This window comes from Leptodactylus fuscus, chromosome 3, assembly GCF_031893055.1.
Source record: "Leptodactylus fuscus isolate aLepFus1 chromosome 3, aLepFus1.hap2, whole genome shotgun sequence".
In the NCBI taxonomy this organism is placed as follows: domain Eukaryota; kingdom Metazoa; phylum Chordata; class Amphibia; order Anura; family Leptodactylidae; genus Leptodactylus; species Leptodactylus fuscus.
In genome coordinates, this window is record NC_134267.1 from 184,978,580 (window position 1) to 184,992,951 (window position 14,372).

Sequence of the window (14,372 nt, forward strand, 5' to 3'; positions counted from 1 at the left end):
TAGTAAAAATTGTGGGTGCACATAACCCCCATATATTCTTTGAATTCCCAGTGAGACAATGGCACTGTATACCAGTAGTAAAAATTGTGGGTGCACATAACCCCCATATATTCTTTGAATTCCCAGTCAGACAATGGCACTGTATACCAGTAGTAAAAATTGTGGGTGCACATAACCCCCATATATTCTTTGAATTCCCAGTCAGACAATGGCACTATATACCAGTAGTAAAAATTGTGGTTGCACATAACCCCAATATATTCTTTGAATTCCCAGTGAGACAATGGCACTGTATACCAGTAGTAAAAATTGTGGGTGCACATAACCCCCATATATTCTTTGAATTCCCAGTCAGACAATGGCACTGTATACCAGTAGTAAAAATTGTGGGTGCACATAACCCCCATATATTCTTTGAATTCCCAGTCAGACAATGGCACTGTATACCAGTAGTAAAAATTGTGGGTGCACATAACCCCCATATATTCTTTGAATTCCCAGTCAGACAATGGCACTGTATACCAGTAGTAAAAATTGTGGGTGCACATAACCCCCATATATTCTTTGAATTCCCAGTCAGACAATGGCACTGTATACCAGTAGTAAAAATTGTGGGTGCACATAACCCCCATATATTCTTTGAATTCCCAGTCAGACAATGGCACTGTATACCAGTAGTAAAAATTGTGGGTGCACATAACCCCCATATATTCTTTGAATTCCCAGTCAGACAATGGCACTGTATACCAGTAGTAAAAATTGTGGGTGCACATAACCCCAATATATTCTTTGAATTCCCAGTCAGACAATGGCACTGTATACCAGTAGTAAAAATTGTGGGTGCACATAACCCCCATATATTCTTTGAATTCCCAGTCAGACAATGGCACTGTATACCAGTAGTAAAAATTGTGGGTGCACATAACCCCCATATATTCTTTGAATTCCCAGTCAGACAATGGCACTGTATACCAGTAGTAAAAATTGTGGGTGCACATAACCCCCATATATTCTTTGAATTCCCAGGCAGACAATGGCACTGTATACCAGTAGTAAAAATTGTGGGTGCACATAACCCCCATATATTCTTTGAATTCCCAGTCAGACAATGGCACTGTATACCAGTAGTAAAAATTGTGGGTGCACATAACCCCCATATATTCTTTGAATTCCCAGTCAGACAATGGCACTGTATACCAGTATTAAAAATTGTGGGTGCACGTAACCCCAATATATTCTTTGAATTCCCAGTCAGACAATGGCACTGTATACCAGTAGTAAAAATTGTGGGTGCACATAACCCCCATATATTCTTTGAATTCCCAGTCATACAATGGCACTATATACCAGTAGTAAAAATTGTGGGTGCACATAACCCCCATATATTCTTTGAATTCCCAGTGAGACAATGGAACTGTATAGCAGTAGCAAAAATTGTGGGTGCACGTAACCCCCATATATTCTTTGAATTCCCAGTCAGACAATGGCACTATATACCAGTAGTAAAAATTGTGGGTGCACATAACCCCCATATATTCTTTGAATTCCCAGTGAGACGATGGAACTGTATAGCAGTAGCAAAAATTGTGGGTGCACGTAACCCCCATATATTCTTTGAATTCCCAGTCAGACAATGGCACTGTATACCAGTAGTAAAAATTGTGGGTGCACATAACCCCCATATATTCTTTGAATTCCCAGTCAGACAATGGCACTGTATACCAGTATTAAAAATTGTGGGTGCACGTAACCCCAATATATTCTTTGAATTCCCAGTCAGACAATGGCACTGTATACCAGTATTAAAAATTATGGGTGCACGTAACCCCAATATATTCTTTGAATTCCCAGTCAGACAATGGCACTGTATACCAGTAGTAAAAATTGTGGGTGCACATAACCCCAATATATTCTTTGAATTCCCAGTGAGACAATGGCACTGTATACCAGTAGTAAAAATTGTGGGTGCACATAACCCCAATATATTCTTTGAATTCCCAGTCAGACAATGGCACTGTATACCAGTATTAAAAATTGTGGGTGCACATAACCCCCATATATTCTTTGAATTCCCAGTGAGACAATGGCACTGTATAGCAGTAGTAAAAATTGTGGGTGCACATAACCCCAATATATTCTTTGAATTCCCAGTGAGACAATGGCACTGTATAGCAGTAGCAAAAATTGTGGGTGCACGTCACCCCAATATATTCTTTGAATTCCCAGTCAGACAATGGCACTATATACCAGTAGCAAAAATTGTGGGTGTATATAGCCCCAATTCTATTGCTAGGGGACTTGCAGGGTATTTCTGAGGTGAAGGTGGGGGGGCACACCGTTGGAACGGGGATTTGGGGTGTATATATGGGGTATACGGGAATACACTGTCAGTGTGTTCCATTCAGGATCCTGGGAAAGCTGGGTTGCGGCGATTGAGCCCGTCAGTGCCACGTTACACTGACAAGCTTCTCCCTGGAATTGAAGTTATATGTAAGCCCAATATATTCTTTGAATTCCCAGTGAGACAATGGCACCATATGGCAGTAGCAAAAATAGTGGGTGTATATAGCCCCAATCCTATTGCTAGGGGACTTGCAGGGTATTTCTGGGGTGAAGGTGGGGGGGCACACCGTTGGAACGGGTATCGGGGGTATATATCGGGTATACGGGAATACACTGACAGTGTATTCCATTCAGGATCCTGGGAAAGCTGGGTTGCGGCGATTGAGCCCGTCAGTGCCACGTTACACTGACAAGCTTCTCCCTGGAATTTAGCTCTTACAAGAGCTGTTGTGGTTGTCTTCTCCTTCCTATCTAGCCTGTCCCTGCCTACCCAGAATCTAACCCCTAGCTAACTGGACGGAAACCTCCGTCCCCGGTGAATTGCAAGCTCAGAATGACGCGAAGCTGGGCGGCGCTGTTCTTTTAAATTAGAGGTCACATGTTTTCGGCAGCCAATGGGTTTTGCCTACTTTTTTCAACGTCACCGGTGTTGTAGTTCCTGTCCCACCTACCCTGCGCTGTTATTGGAGCAAAAAAGGCGCCAGGGAAGGTGGGAGGGGAATCGAGTAATGGCGCACTTTACCACGCGGTGTTCGATTCGATTCGAACATGCCGAACAGCCTAATATCCGATCGAACATGAGTTCGATAGAACACTGTTCGCTCATCTCTAATAACAACCTGAAACGGAGAGAAATGATGTATTAACAAGACTGGCAAGAATCTACTCTTCCATATGACTCCAAAAGTAAGTTTGTACATTTTATAATGTCTGAGGTATTACTGTTTTCAAGTGACCCTCCGCGACCCTCATTTTCTCTACATGCTATACAGCCCCATACTCCGGTACACAGTAACATTCAGTGAGAGGCAGGAACAGCTCTCAATACAGAAACAAGGGAAAATGTGAAAAAATGCAGGATTATTACAGAAAGAATCCATCCAATATTTGTTTATAAAATAAATTACAAAATTTACTTATGAAAATCAAGGGTTGTCAGAAAGTTTAGTTACGATTTAATTTGGCCCTAAGCATATGGCACCAATTTCATCAAGAAAAACAGTTCCTAAGAAAGCTATATGAGTTTCTACTATAGAGTACCAGTGAGTGTGCTACTAGTCCAATATACAGTAAAAATGTTGCAGTATTGGTTTGTTTTGCCACCACGCTACATAACTTTTCAACTGCTTAATGCAATTGCATATGATTTGCTCAGCTTACATTATAAAGCAGTGGCAAGATGATTATTTTTGGTTGTAGAAGACTAAATATGTAAGATACTTTAATAAAAATAACCCAGTAGAGAACAAATTCTAAGAATTATTAAAGAGTATTTGATAAAAGGAAATGTTCTCTAGTCAAGGTCTGTCTATATGAAGTCGAGCACACCATCCAAAAACAACCTATGACCACAACTGATGGCTTTGTGTCCGGAACACAGAGATAAGAAATAAAATACAGGATTGAGACAAGCATATATGTACTGAGCAAGAACATGATGACCATGTAATCCCAGGAAAAAGATTAAAGCATTATTGTCACTATATCCAATTTTATATTTAATATATCTATGCTTTAAGCCAAGGAAGAATAATAGGATAAAGCACAAGCTGTACAGATAGTAGTTAGAAATGAGCGAGTAGTACTCGATCGAGTAGGTATTCGATGGAATACTACGGTATTCGAAATACTCGTACTTGATCGAGTACCACTCGCTATTCGAATGGAAAAGTTCGATGCAGAACCAGCATTGATTGGCCAAATGCTATACAGTCGGCCAATCAACGCTTGTTCTTCTCCTACCTTTACAAGTCTTCTCCGTGCAGCTTCCCCGCGGCATCTTCCGGCTCTGAATTCACTCTGCCAGGCATTGGGCCTGGGCAGAGCCGACTGCGCATATCCGCTTGTAGTGCGGGCATGCGCAGTCGGCTCTGCCCAGGCCCGATACCTGGCAGAGTGAATTCAGAGCTGGAAGATGCCGCGGGGACGCTGCACAGAGAAGACTTCTCGGAGGATCCAGCCCGACCCTCACTCGTGGACTTGGTAAGTATAATTTGATCGAATGTTGCCTACCCCTGAAACGAGCATTTTCCCCCCATAGACTATAATAGGGTTCGATATTCGATTAGAGTAGTCGAATATTGAGGGGCTACTCGAAACGAATATCGAACCTCGAACATTTTACTGTTCGCTCATCTCTAATAGTAGTCTATAATTCACCTGTCTAGTCACGTATTCAAAAAGCACAGTGTCCATATATTGCCCCCCTTTACTGGCCACCATATATTGCCCCCTTTTAGGTTCCCCATACAGTGACACATTAGACTATTACCTACTGGATTAGTTCAACAGGTAATGGCTGATATTTTCTACTGACTGACCACTGTTCCTGTCCAGGCCTGCTTCTGCTTTAACCTCTATGGGGCGCTACACGATACGTCAATGCCAGGACGTGACGTCCGGATATAGGTAAGTGGCACCCCCCAAAGGCCAAAGGTCCCAGAGAAAGTTGCTCCTCATGACTGAGAGTTCTTTATGAGTCTTTGGGCAAATCCAAGCAGGCTAGAATGTCTTTTACTAAGAGGTGCCTTTCATTTTGCACCCTTTACCATAACTTCATGGAGTCCTGAAGAGATGGTTTTCTCTCTGGAAGGTTTTCTCAACTCTATGATGAAACTGTCAAAGTGACCATCTGGTTTTTGGATAACTCTCTTATAGGGTCCTTTCCTCCATGTGCTATATGGTAAGTGGCCACTTTGTAAGAGCCCAAATGGTTCCTAACGTCTTCCATGCAAGTGTAATAGAAGTGAATGTATTCTTCAGAACCGTAAATGCCGCAGTAAATATTTGGACCCTTTCAAGATCAGTGTCTAGATACAATCGTGTACCTGGCTTAACAAACTGAGGGGAAAAGCAGCAGTCTGAACCCCCTCTGAAGGCATTGTACATTGTATAGTCTCATGACTATATAATGTGAATGAAAACGTTGGCTCTACACATATTTCTGAAAGTATATCTTATTTTGTGATTAGGAGAGTTAATTGAAAATTTGATAATGTACTGTACATTAGTCCAAAGAGACTGTAGAAAAAAAGGCTACTCAGTCTTATCATAATTGTTTGCATTCTATCATCTATTATGGACAATGACCCCATTCTTTGGCATTAGTAGTTTGCCTTCTACTGTATATTCCCACAGTTATGGAACATAAATAGATCTTTTCATGAATGCTGCGCATGTTCTATCCTCCAGTGCATAATTTACAACTGCAAATCCCACATGATCAGCAAATTTCATTTTCTCTCTTCTTTTTATAGCAATGAATCTCAAAAATGCACTTTTAAACTCAGAATTTTCTTTCATTATTACAGACCATTGGATCTGCAGATACTATCAAGTTAACAGTGGTGCCGGTAGTAGCATCTTCACATCGTCTGCCAAATGAGCTGGCATTCCTACAGTATACTGACATCCCAACATTTCAAATCAAGCTGGAGACACAAGTGGTAAATGGTCCAAAATAACCAAAGGCTTCTGAATAAGGCCTCTTAGGTTGATTATAGAGGTTGGCTGGCAAAAAAAAAAAGTTTCCAAAGTATAGCTTTTATGCAATATAGAAGTTTTTCTAACATACTCTCATTAAAAATGAAAACATCTCACACATATTACAACAACTTTAAAAAATGTTGTCCCTTCATTCTTGACAGCAAGAATTTCACTTGACACAGTAGGAAATGCGTATTAAAAGATGGCTGGATTATTGAACCACACAAACCCTCTCACCCCTATTTCCTCATAGACTGTAAGCTCTTGTGACCAAGGACCTCACTCCTATTGTTTGATATATTATCTTGTTACATTATAATCTCTAATATTGTCTATTCATGTGCCCTCTAATTTGTAAAGTGCTCCAGAATATGTTGGCGCTATATAAATAAAATTATTTCTCTCCCCTTTTTGTGTTGGGAGTCCTTCATCACTTCCTAACACTCACACACAGTTCCTGAGATGTCTCTAAATATTTCAGACAATTTTTATATGTCTTTAATGGATCATGAATAGGGTTGAGCGATCAGGATCGGAATTCCATTATACTATCGGGACATTATACTGTGTGGAGGGCCGCTATGGAATAGTATATTGTGTGGAGAGGCCGCTATGGAATAGTATACTGTGTGGAGGGGCTGCTATGGAATAGTATATTGTGTGGAGAGGCTGCTATGGAATAGTATACTGTGTGGAGGGGCTGCTATGGAATAGTATACTGTGTGGAGGGGCTGCTATGGAATAGTATATTGTGTGGAGAGGCCGCTATGGAATAGTATACTGTGTCGAGGGGCTGCTATGGAATAGTATATTGTGTGGAGAGGCCGCTATGGAATAGTATACTGTGTGGAGAGGCCGCTATGGAATAGTATATTGTGTGGAGAGGCCGCTATGAGATGTTATACTATCTGGAGGCCACTTTGGGACATTGTAGTATGTGTATATGCGGCATTATACCATGTGTGGGACAGGAAAGGGGTTGCTGTCATATAGGGTTAGGGGGCCCAGGTCAAAAGTTTGCTATGGGGCCCAGTCTTTGCTAGTTACACCATTGGATACCTTTCTTTATCGATTGAGTTTTTTATTCATTGTATAGGCAAAATTGTGAGGGAGCCCAATCCCTTTGATGAAACGGAACCCCAAACATGAATAGTCTCAGTATGCTTTAGGCTGAGTTCACACGGTGTATTCACACTCGGCCTTCCTCCATATCACATAAGAAGACCTGTATTAGCCAATGACAGCTTGCAGGTCCTTCATTTTTAGCCTCACCAACATAAACACAGCTTTAGACAGCTTTCTATAACAACCCACATCAAAGGTCCTTATTCTTAGCCTCACTGACATACACACAGTTGTAGACTAGATTTCCAGAACGACCCAGCCATTTTTGTTATAGACCAAGAACAGGACAGTAGATCTGCTGTCTTGCTGAACTGTTTAATGATTTAATTTTCTCTATATGAATAAATCATTTTTTTTACCACAAAAATGTTTGCATTTTGTAGTAAAAGGTTTACTTTATAGTACCGGTATATATGTTGGCTTTATACTAGTAGCAAAGGTAAAAAGATTTTAACCACATACGCAAAGTAGACCACTAAGCTAGGTAATTACCGCACTACTTCCATAATACTATAATAGTGTTTTATGGTAGTACCAGGCTTTCCTTGTTTTCCTACTTACGTATTGGTTTTTCTTATCAATAATGGGTATTTTGCTTCCTTTAATTACCATTACAGGGATTAATGTACCATAGTTATAGCAGATAAAGTGATAAATTTCTTTAAAATACAATCTTAAAGCTGCAAAACCCATAACAGATTGTGATTTGTGATATACAGTTTGTTAAATTAGCCAAGCAAAAGGTTACATTAATGTAGAACACCATACAACATATTCCATTGTAAATGTTCTCACTTTTAACCTCTTCAAGGACCTATTTGGCCTATATTATAATGGTTATGTTAGTGCATACTGTATCTGTTTAATAAGTAAAATGTATTGGTAGCTCCTACATAACTTAGATAAGAGCTTTTAGCATTATTTTCATCTCGAAAAACAAAGGATGGCCCAACTAGTAGCAAACCAGATGGAATAGTGTCTCTTCATAAAAGCCATGGCAAATCTAGTTCATTTGGAGATTAGTTTCTTAAGATCTAGTTCATTCAAAAGATTAGTTGAAAAGATGAGTTCACTTTGTTCATTATTTCTCTGGCTCTGAAATACTACTGAGAACATAGATCTAGCCGATTATACAAAGTCAATGCTAGTTCTTTGGATAGCTCTGTTAATAAGATCAGATGTATTTAATATGTCTCGTCATTATTAGTGGTTTTTAAGGACAATACCACAAACTAACACAATGACATAGAACTCTGCAAAGTGAATGACATTTTAACTGTTAGCTTTATAACCTGGAACTATTGTCTAGCAGTTTGGTGACTCACAGTAAAGTGAACCATGAGATTTTAATAAGAGGTATAAGATACCAGACAGATCTACTACAGTATAACCTATAGCATGCAATGCAGCACTCAGCACTGCATCTTATGGAGATCGATATGGATTGAATCATGTGACTGAACTGTTGTACTAATGTGCTAGGAAAGCAAATCACGTCTAATTCAGACGCATATGGCTGAGTACAACAGTGACACCTATGGTAGTTTTATGGTGAATGTGTATGAGAAAGCCGAAAAGCAGTGCAGCAGCACCTAACATATTTAGCATAGAGTAGACTGGACTAATAAAATGATGATTTTTCACAATAGAAGAGTTGTATGAAGCCACACACACAAACTCTCTATCTCTCACTCACATATAAGGGTGCGTTCACACGGAGGAAAATGGCGCTGAATTTGGTGTGGAATCCGTGTCAGATTCATCACTGAAAAAAAAGCCTCCCATTGACTTCAGTGCTGAATCTGACGCAGATTCCTCACCAAATTCAGTGCCATTTTCCTGCAAAATCACGGCCGCAACATAACGCGGTGTATACGATCCAGGCTCCCATTGAAATCAATGGGAGCTTTTACGGCACTCAAAATCTCACACGCCGTATACGTGCCAGGTCACGCGGCACGTTACTCCGTGTGAATGGACCCTGAGGCTGAGTTCACACAGAGTTTTTTGGTCAGGAATTTGAGGCAGAATCCGCCTCAAAATCCTGACCAAAAAAACGTCTCCCATTGAAATGAATGGGAGCCGGTCATTTCTTTTTTCCGCGAGCAGTCTGTTCCGTCTCCCAGAAAAAAAGAAGCAACATGCTCATTCTTCAGGCGGATGCCGCAGCCGGTTCAGCCACGGACTTCCGCTTGAAGACACTCCCTCCTGACCAGATCCATTCATTTGGGCCTAATCTGGAGCAGAGTGCTGCGACTGGATACTGGTGCACTGCACCGGCTTCCAGTCACAACTACCGGTTTTTTTTGTCCAGAATCTGAGGCGGCCTCCGCTTCAAATTCCAGAGCAAAAAACTCAGTCTAAACTCAGTCTAAGTTCTACTACTTTGCTTTGCCAGCATTAGGAACTAATATAACACAAGTGATAGTATAAGAGCAAGTAAGTCTGCAGGAGACGCTGTGCTGTTTCATTCCCTTTCTATCCATTGCTCTCACTTTTGGTAATTCATCATGAGCTAACCTTTGCCAGGAATGTAAAATAAATGAGTTGGTTCACTTTGAAGAAAATAAGGGGATATTGTCACTCCTTAAGGAGAGACCACCATGTAGGTGTGTGGAGTCTTATTAAGCCATAGACGCTCCACTGTGAGGGATCATGGGAAGAATATGCAAATCTGTCTTCCATGATGTAAATAGGAAGACAGTGCCTCAGTCATGCAGCCCACTAGGGGGCGCTCCCTTTAACATCATGTCCGACCTTCCCAGAGGCCTTTGCTGCAATGATGTGGGATTTTACCAAGTACAGTCTCTCAGCCGAGGACAGGAGCTGCTTATCACCAGCTATCACTGATGTCAACCCCCATGAATTGTATTGCTTACATGGAGCATACCCATGATTCTTTATTGCTGAAATATTGCTCCATATGGACCTCAGTTTGCAGTAACAAAAGGTAAATCAGACTTTTCCTGTTTGAAAAACATATTTAAGCAAAATATATGAATCCTGAAGTTCACAATCCCTTGCATTGCACTTCTCACTATAGTAATGTGCAATTCCTATTCTGATGAGATTCATGTGAACAGTTGTACAGTTCCATCGGTAAAGTACAGTACATTGAATACTTATTTAATTTAGTTGTAATAAGTATGGACTAAATGATTTGCTACAGACCTTATTCTGAATGATATAAAACACATGCAGCGTACAGCAACTCATATCCAGCATAATGTAATAATACAGTGCCCTGAAACTGAACGTGAATAATCTATTACAATTATTGTAAAAAAAAAAAAAAAGAGAGAAAAAAAGTCAAGAATTGAAGTTCAAATTTTAGGATCATTTGTAAATTCTGTTACCCATGTGTTCTCGTGAAACATATTTGTTAAAAGAGTTTCTAATATTGGGGGAAAACAGTGTCTCAGTCATTAGCCCTACAGCACTGGAGCCCTGGGCTCGAATCCCGCCAGGAAAAACATCTGCAAGGAGTTTGTATGTTTTCCCCGTGTTTGCGTGGATTTCCTCTCATTCTATAAAGACATACTGATAGGACAAAAAAATTTACATTGTGATCCTTATATGGGCTCACATTCTACATTTAGAAAAAAAAAGCGACCCAAAGAACGGAAACCCGAACACAAGTGTGAACCTAGAGTTAGTTAACTAAAGTGTTTTACCCAATACATTGCTTTACCTATGTAGCTCCATTTCCCAGATATCTCTAAAAGCGTCTCCTCATAGTTTACAGCTGGTTGCCTAGGTAACAGACCACCTTTCTGGTTGGACTGATGACTCAGCCTCTGCCTCCGGACATCTCTATTCACTTCTTTTCCCCTCTCTGTATATTGCTTTCAGTTGCTAAGCCCTGATAAGAGCTAAAAAAAAATATTGATCAGTGCCTGTGTTACATGTGTATGTGTTTCGGTCTGAAGCGTCTCTTTCTGATAGAATCATTTTTAGCACACTGAATTGAAAGCCTAATGGGTGTTACACCATTGACTGTAATGGAATACATCAGGAGGTTTTGCAATACTGGCAATAATAAAATAGTAGACTATGCTATTTTACTATTTTGCCATGGAATTTGAAAGAAGTGGAGCCAAGTTGATAAAACAATAGCTGAGCATAATGGAAACATTAAAGTAAGAATGCACATGTAGGCCAGTTACACAACAATAATCACTACATGTAACATAACCACAATTGTCCTCCCTAAACCTAAACTACAAGGGAAAACTCTGTGTATTCAGTGCAACCAGTTATTAGCATGTGTCCTAATACTCTGCAGTAATACATTAATCAGTATTTGTAGCCATGATAGAACTGGTAATGTGCCAGAACTGCATCACAGGCTCAGTCACTTGTGGCTGTCTTGCTATTACCCAATATATAACATAGTTGGGAAGGGCACTTGTCTTAATCTTCCACTGCACCACTTTATTCTAGGCATTGGTGGGAGCCCCGGCAGCCAGAAACCAATCATAAGGTGCTGATGGTATATCTTATCAACTTGTCTCATGAGACAGAAGCTCCTTAGAGACATTTTTATATCATAAGGGGACCACATTTTAAGTTTATGTCAAGGAGGGGATGATTTTTTTAAAACTTTTTTAAGGACTTTTCTAAAGCCACAGTGATCAGATACCCCAAAGCTAATACAGCCAGAGAAAGCTGCCAACAGCTGCCTCAGGGGAACTGGTGTTAGAAGGCAGCCATTCTCAAATAGCAGTTCTTTGTACTGGTTCAATGAAGGAGGTGGAGACCTAGCACTATTCAGCACTATTCAGTCTGCAGTTTTCTGTGGCAAAAATTGCGGTGCTTTACAGTCCCTGCAAATATTAGCAAATCCTACGCACAAATTGCGGAAAAATACAGAAATACTGGGATTTCCAAAACCATTGCGTTTTTGTAAATCACAGCTTGTCAATTATACATACGGAAACACTAGTGTTTTCTGTAGGTATAATCGGAGCAGAAAGTTTACAAAGGAAAACTTCTGTGAAAAGCGCTGTGGGCCAAACTGCAATGCGTTTCGGCCACTGTTTTTCCTGCAGTGTTTTTTGGCTGTGGCCTGCTACATGGGGCCTTAGCCAAACGGTAATTTCACATGGCCGAAAAGTAAGAGAAATTCCTCTTCATTTTCTGCCTCTGTATTCTGCTGTGGTATAGCTCTGCATCAGCATTCCATCACAGCTTTCCTCTGCTGAAAAGGCCTAGATGAATGGGTCTAATAAGCAGGGACTCTCGATCCGCAGAGCCTGCGGCAAGATCGATTGTTATACCCCAAACCAACACCCCCCCCCATATAGCGGCCACCAACTAAGAGGAAGATGAGACTCCACGGACTGTTATACCCCAAATCAACCCCCCCACACACTTTACTAGCTTTGGCAATGCCAAATATCTATTCGGACGTGCCAATAAAGCCGATTTGATTTGATTGAGCAGGGTGCTGATTTTTTTCAGCGTCCTGATGCAATCGCAGCCACCTATTGAAAACAATGGGAGGAAAATTTGGGGTGGAATATGCCCCCAAATCTGCGGCAGGTTCATACATTTGCACCTACTCTACACGGTGATGTCCAGTGGGCTGTAGGACAAGGTGATTCGTCTAAGCTCTGCTGATACTCCTGTTCCACAACAGTTCAGCGTCTCCAGGGAATAGCTCAATGCTAATGTTTTGGCAATGAAGTGGCACGCAGTGCTGAGCCATAGTTCTGCTGAGCATTAAGAGACCAATAGGAAGGTTTATTAGTAGGGACAAGGAGGAAGTGAGTAGAGTGCAGCAGTAACCCTGTGTAATGCCAGAACGCCCAGATGTGTGGGGTGCAAAATGATAGATCGGAGTATAGCTACCGTGAGACAAGCTGGTGTGCTGGTAACAAAGACCGACAGACTTTGAGAGCCTCTGGCGGAGATTTCTCTCAAGTGGAATTTGTGAGGTCAGTTTTTCTGCAAAGTCATCAAATGTTGGGAATTTTCTGTATGAAATTGGCCATACACTAGAAACTTTAATTTTATCTGATATATATGGCTAGCCCTACTAGAGTGAGATTGCAACAAGTTCAACTCTGTGACTTCCTGACGCTGGAAGTCTAGAGTGCAGGACTTGATAAATCCCCCCACTATTCTTACGTGTGGGCTAAGAGAATGCCATCCCCATGCTAGACCATACTTGTCAACTTTTCTAACCCAGCATGTTCTGGTAGCCATATCCTTTAATGCCCCATTTGGGGTTTGTGTTACCCCATTTCATGACATGGGCGTGCAATGTGCCGGTCTCAACACAAAAAATGGGATTGACTGGCATATTTATGTTCACTTCACAAAAATAGAGTATGGCACAAAATGCCCTTTCCACATATAATAGAGAACCGGGGAACCCGGGAGATTTGTCCACTTTTATAGGATGCCAGGAGGTCACCCCTTTTTGTGGGACCTCCCAAATGTTTCAGTGGGGTTTGCAAGCATGAACTAGAGTGTTACCTACAGAAGGATTTACTACGGCCAGCTAGAGAGTGGACTGGCACAAATGTACTACTGCGTCAATATATCTGAGCAGACTGTTCTAGACTTCATATGGTGTTTTACATTTATTCCACAGCCTGCAGTGACAATATATAGCAAGTGTCCATTTAAAGATACAGAACCTCTTTACAAAAAGGATATGGCACATAACATCTGGCACCCTGTGGTCTGGAATCTCCAGGGTTGCAGATTATACAGTATATTAAGTGTACATTGAACGTTTGCATCCAAGGATAGTCCATGTTGTAGAGGTTTATGAGCCACAAGAACCTGTAGGGGGCAGTAAGCTATTTCTATAGAATGTGACTGGTGCACCTTTGCACATGGCACTAGGCAGCTGTGGTACGAGGTAGATCCATGTTGGCACAGGAGGATGAGCTCCTGCCATCCTGGTGCAACCTCCTGCAGTGGTGGGGACCACCTGTCCATAACACATACATGTCAGGGGAGCCCCTCTTACAGGCATTTGGCCAGCACAGTCTTCATGCCAGTCCCCATACCCTAGCCATGGCCTCCCACCATTACAGTCACATGATAGGACTGCGACCTGTGAACCTCCAACACCACTGTTCTCCTTAGCCACGCCCAGTGTGTGGCAATGCATGCTGGGACCTGTAGTCATACAGTCAGTGATGAAGCTTATTACACTGAACATTCCTCACACATCTATCCTA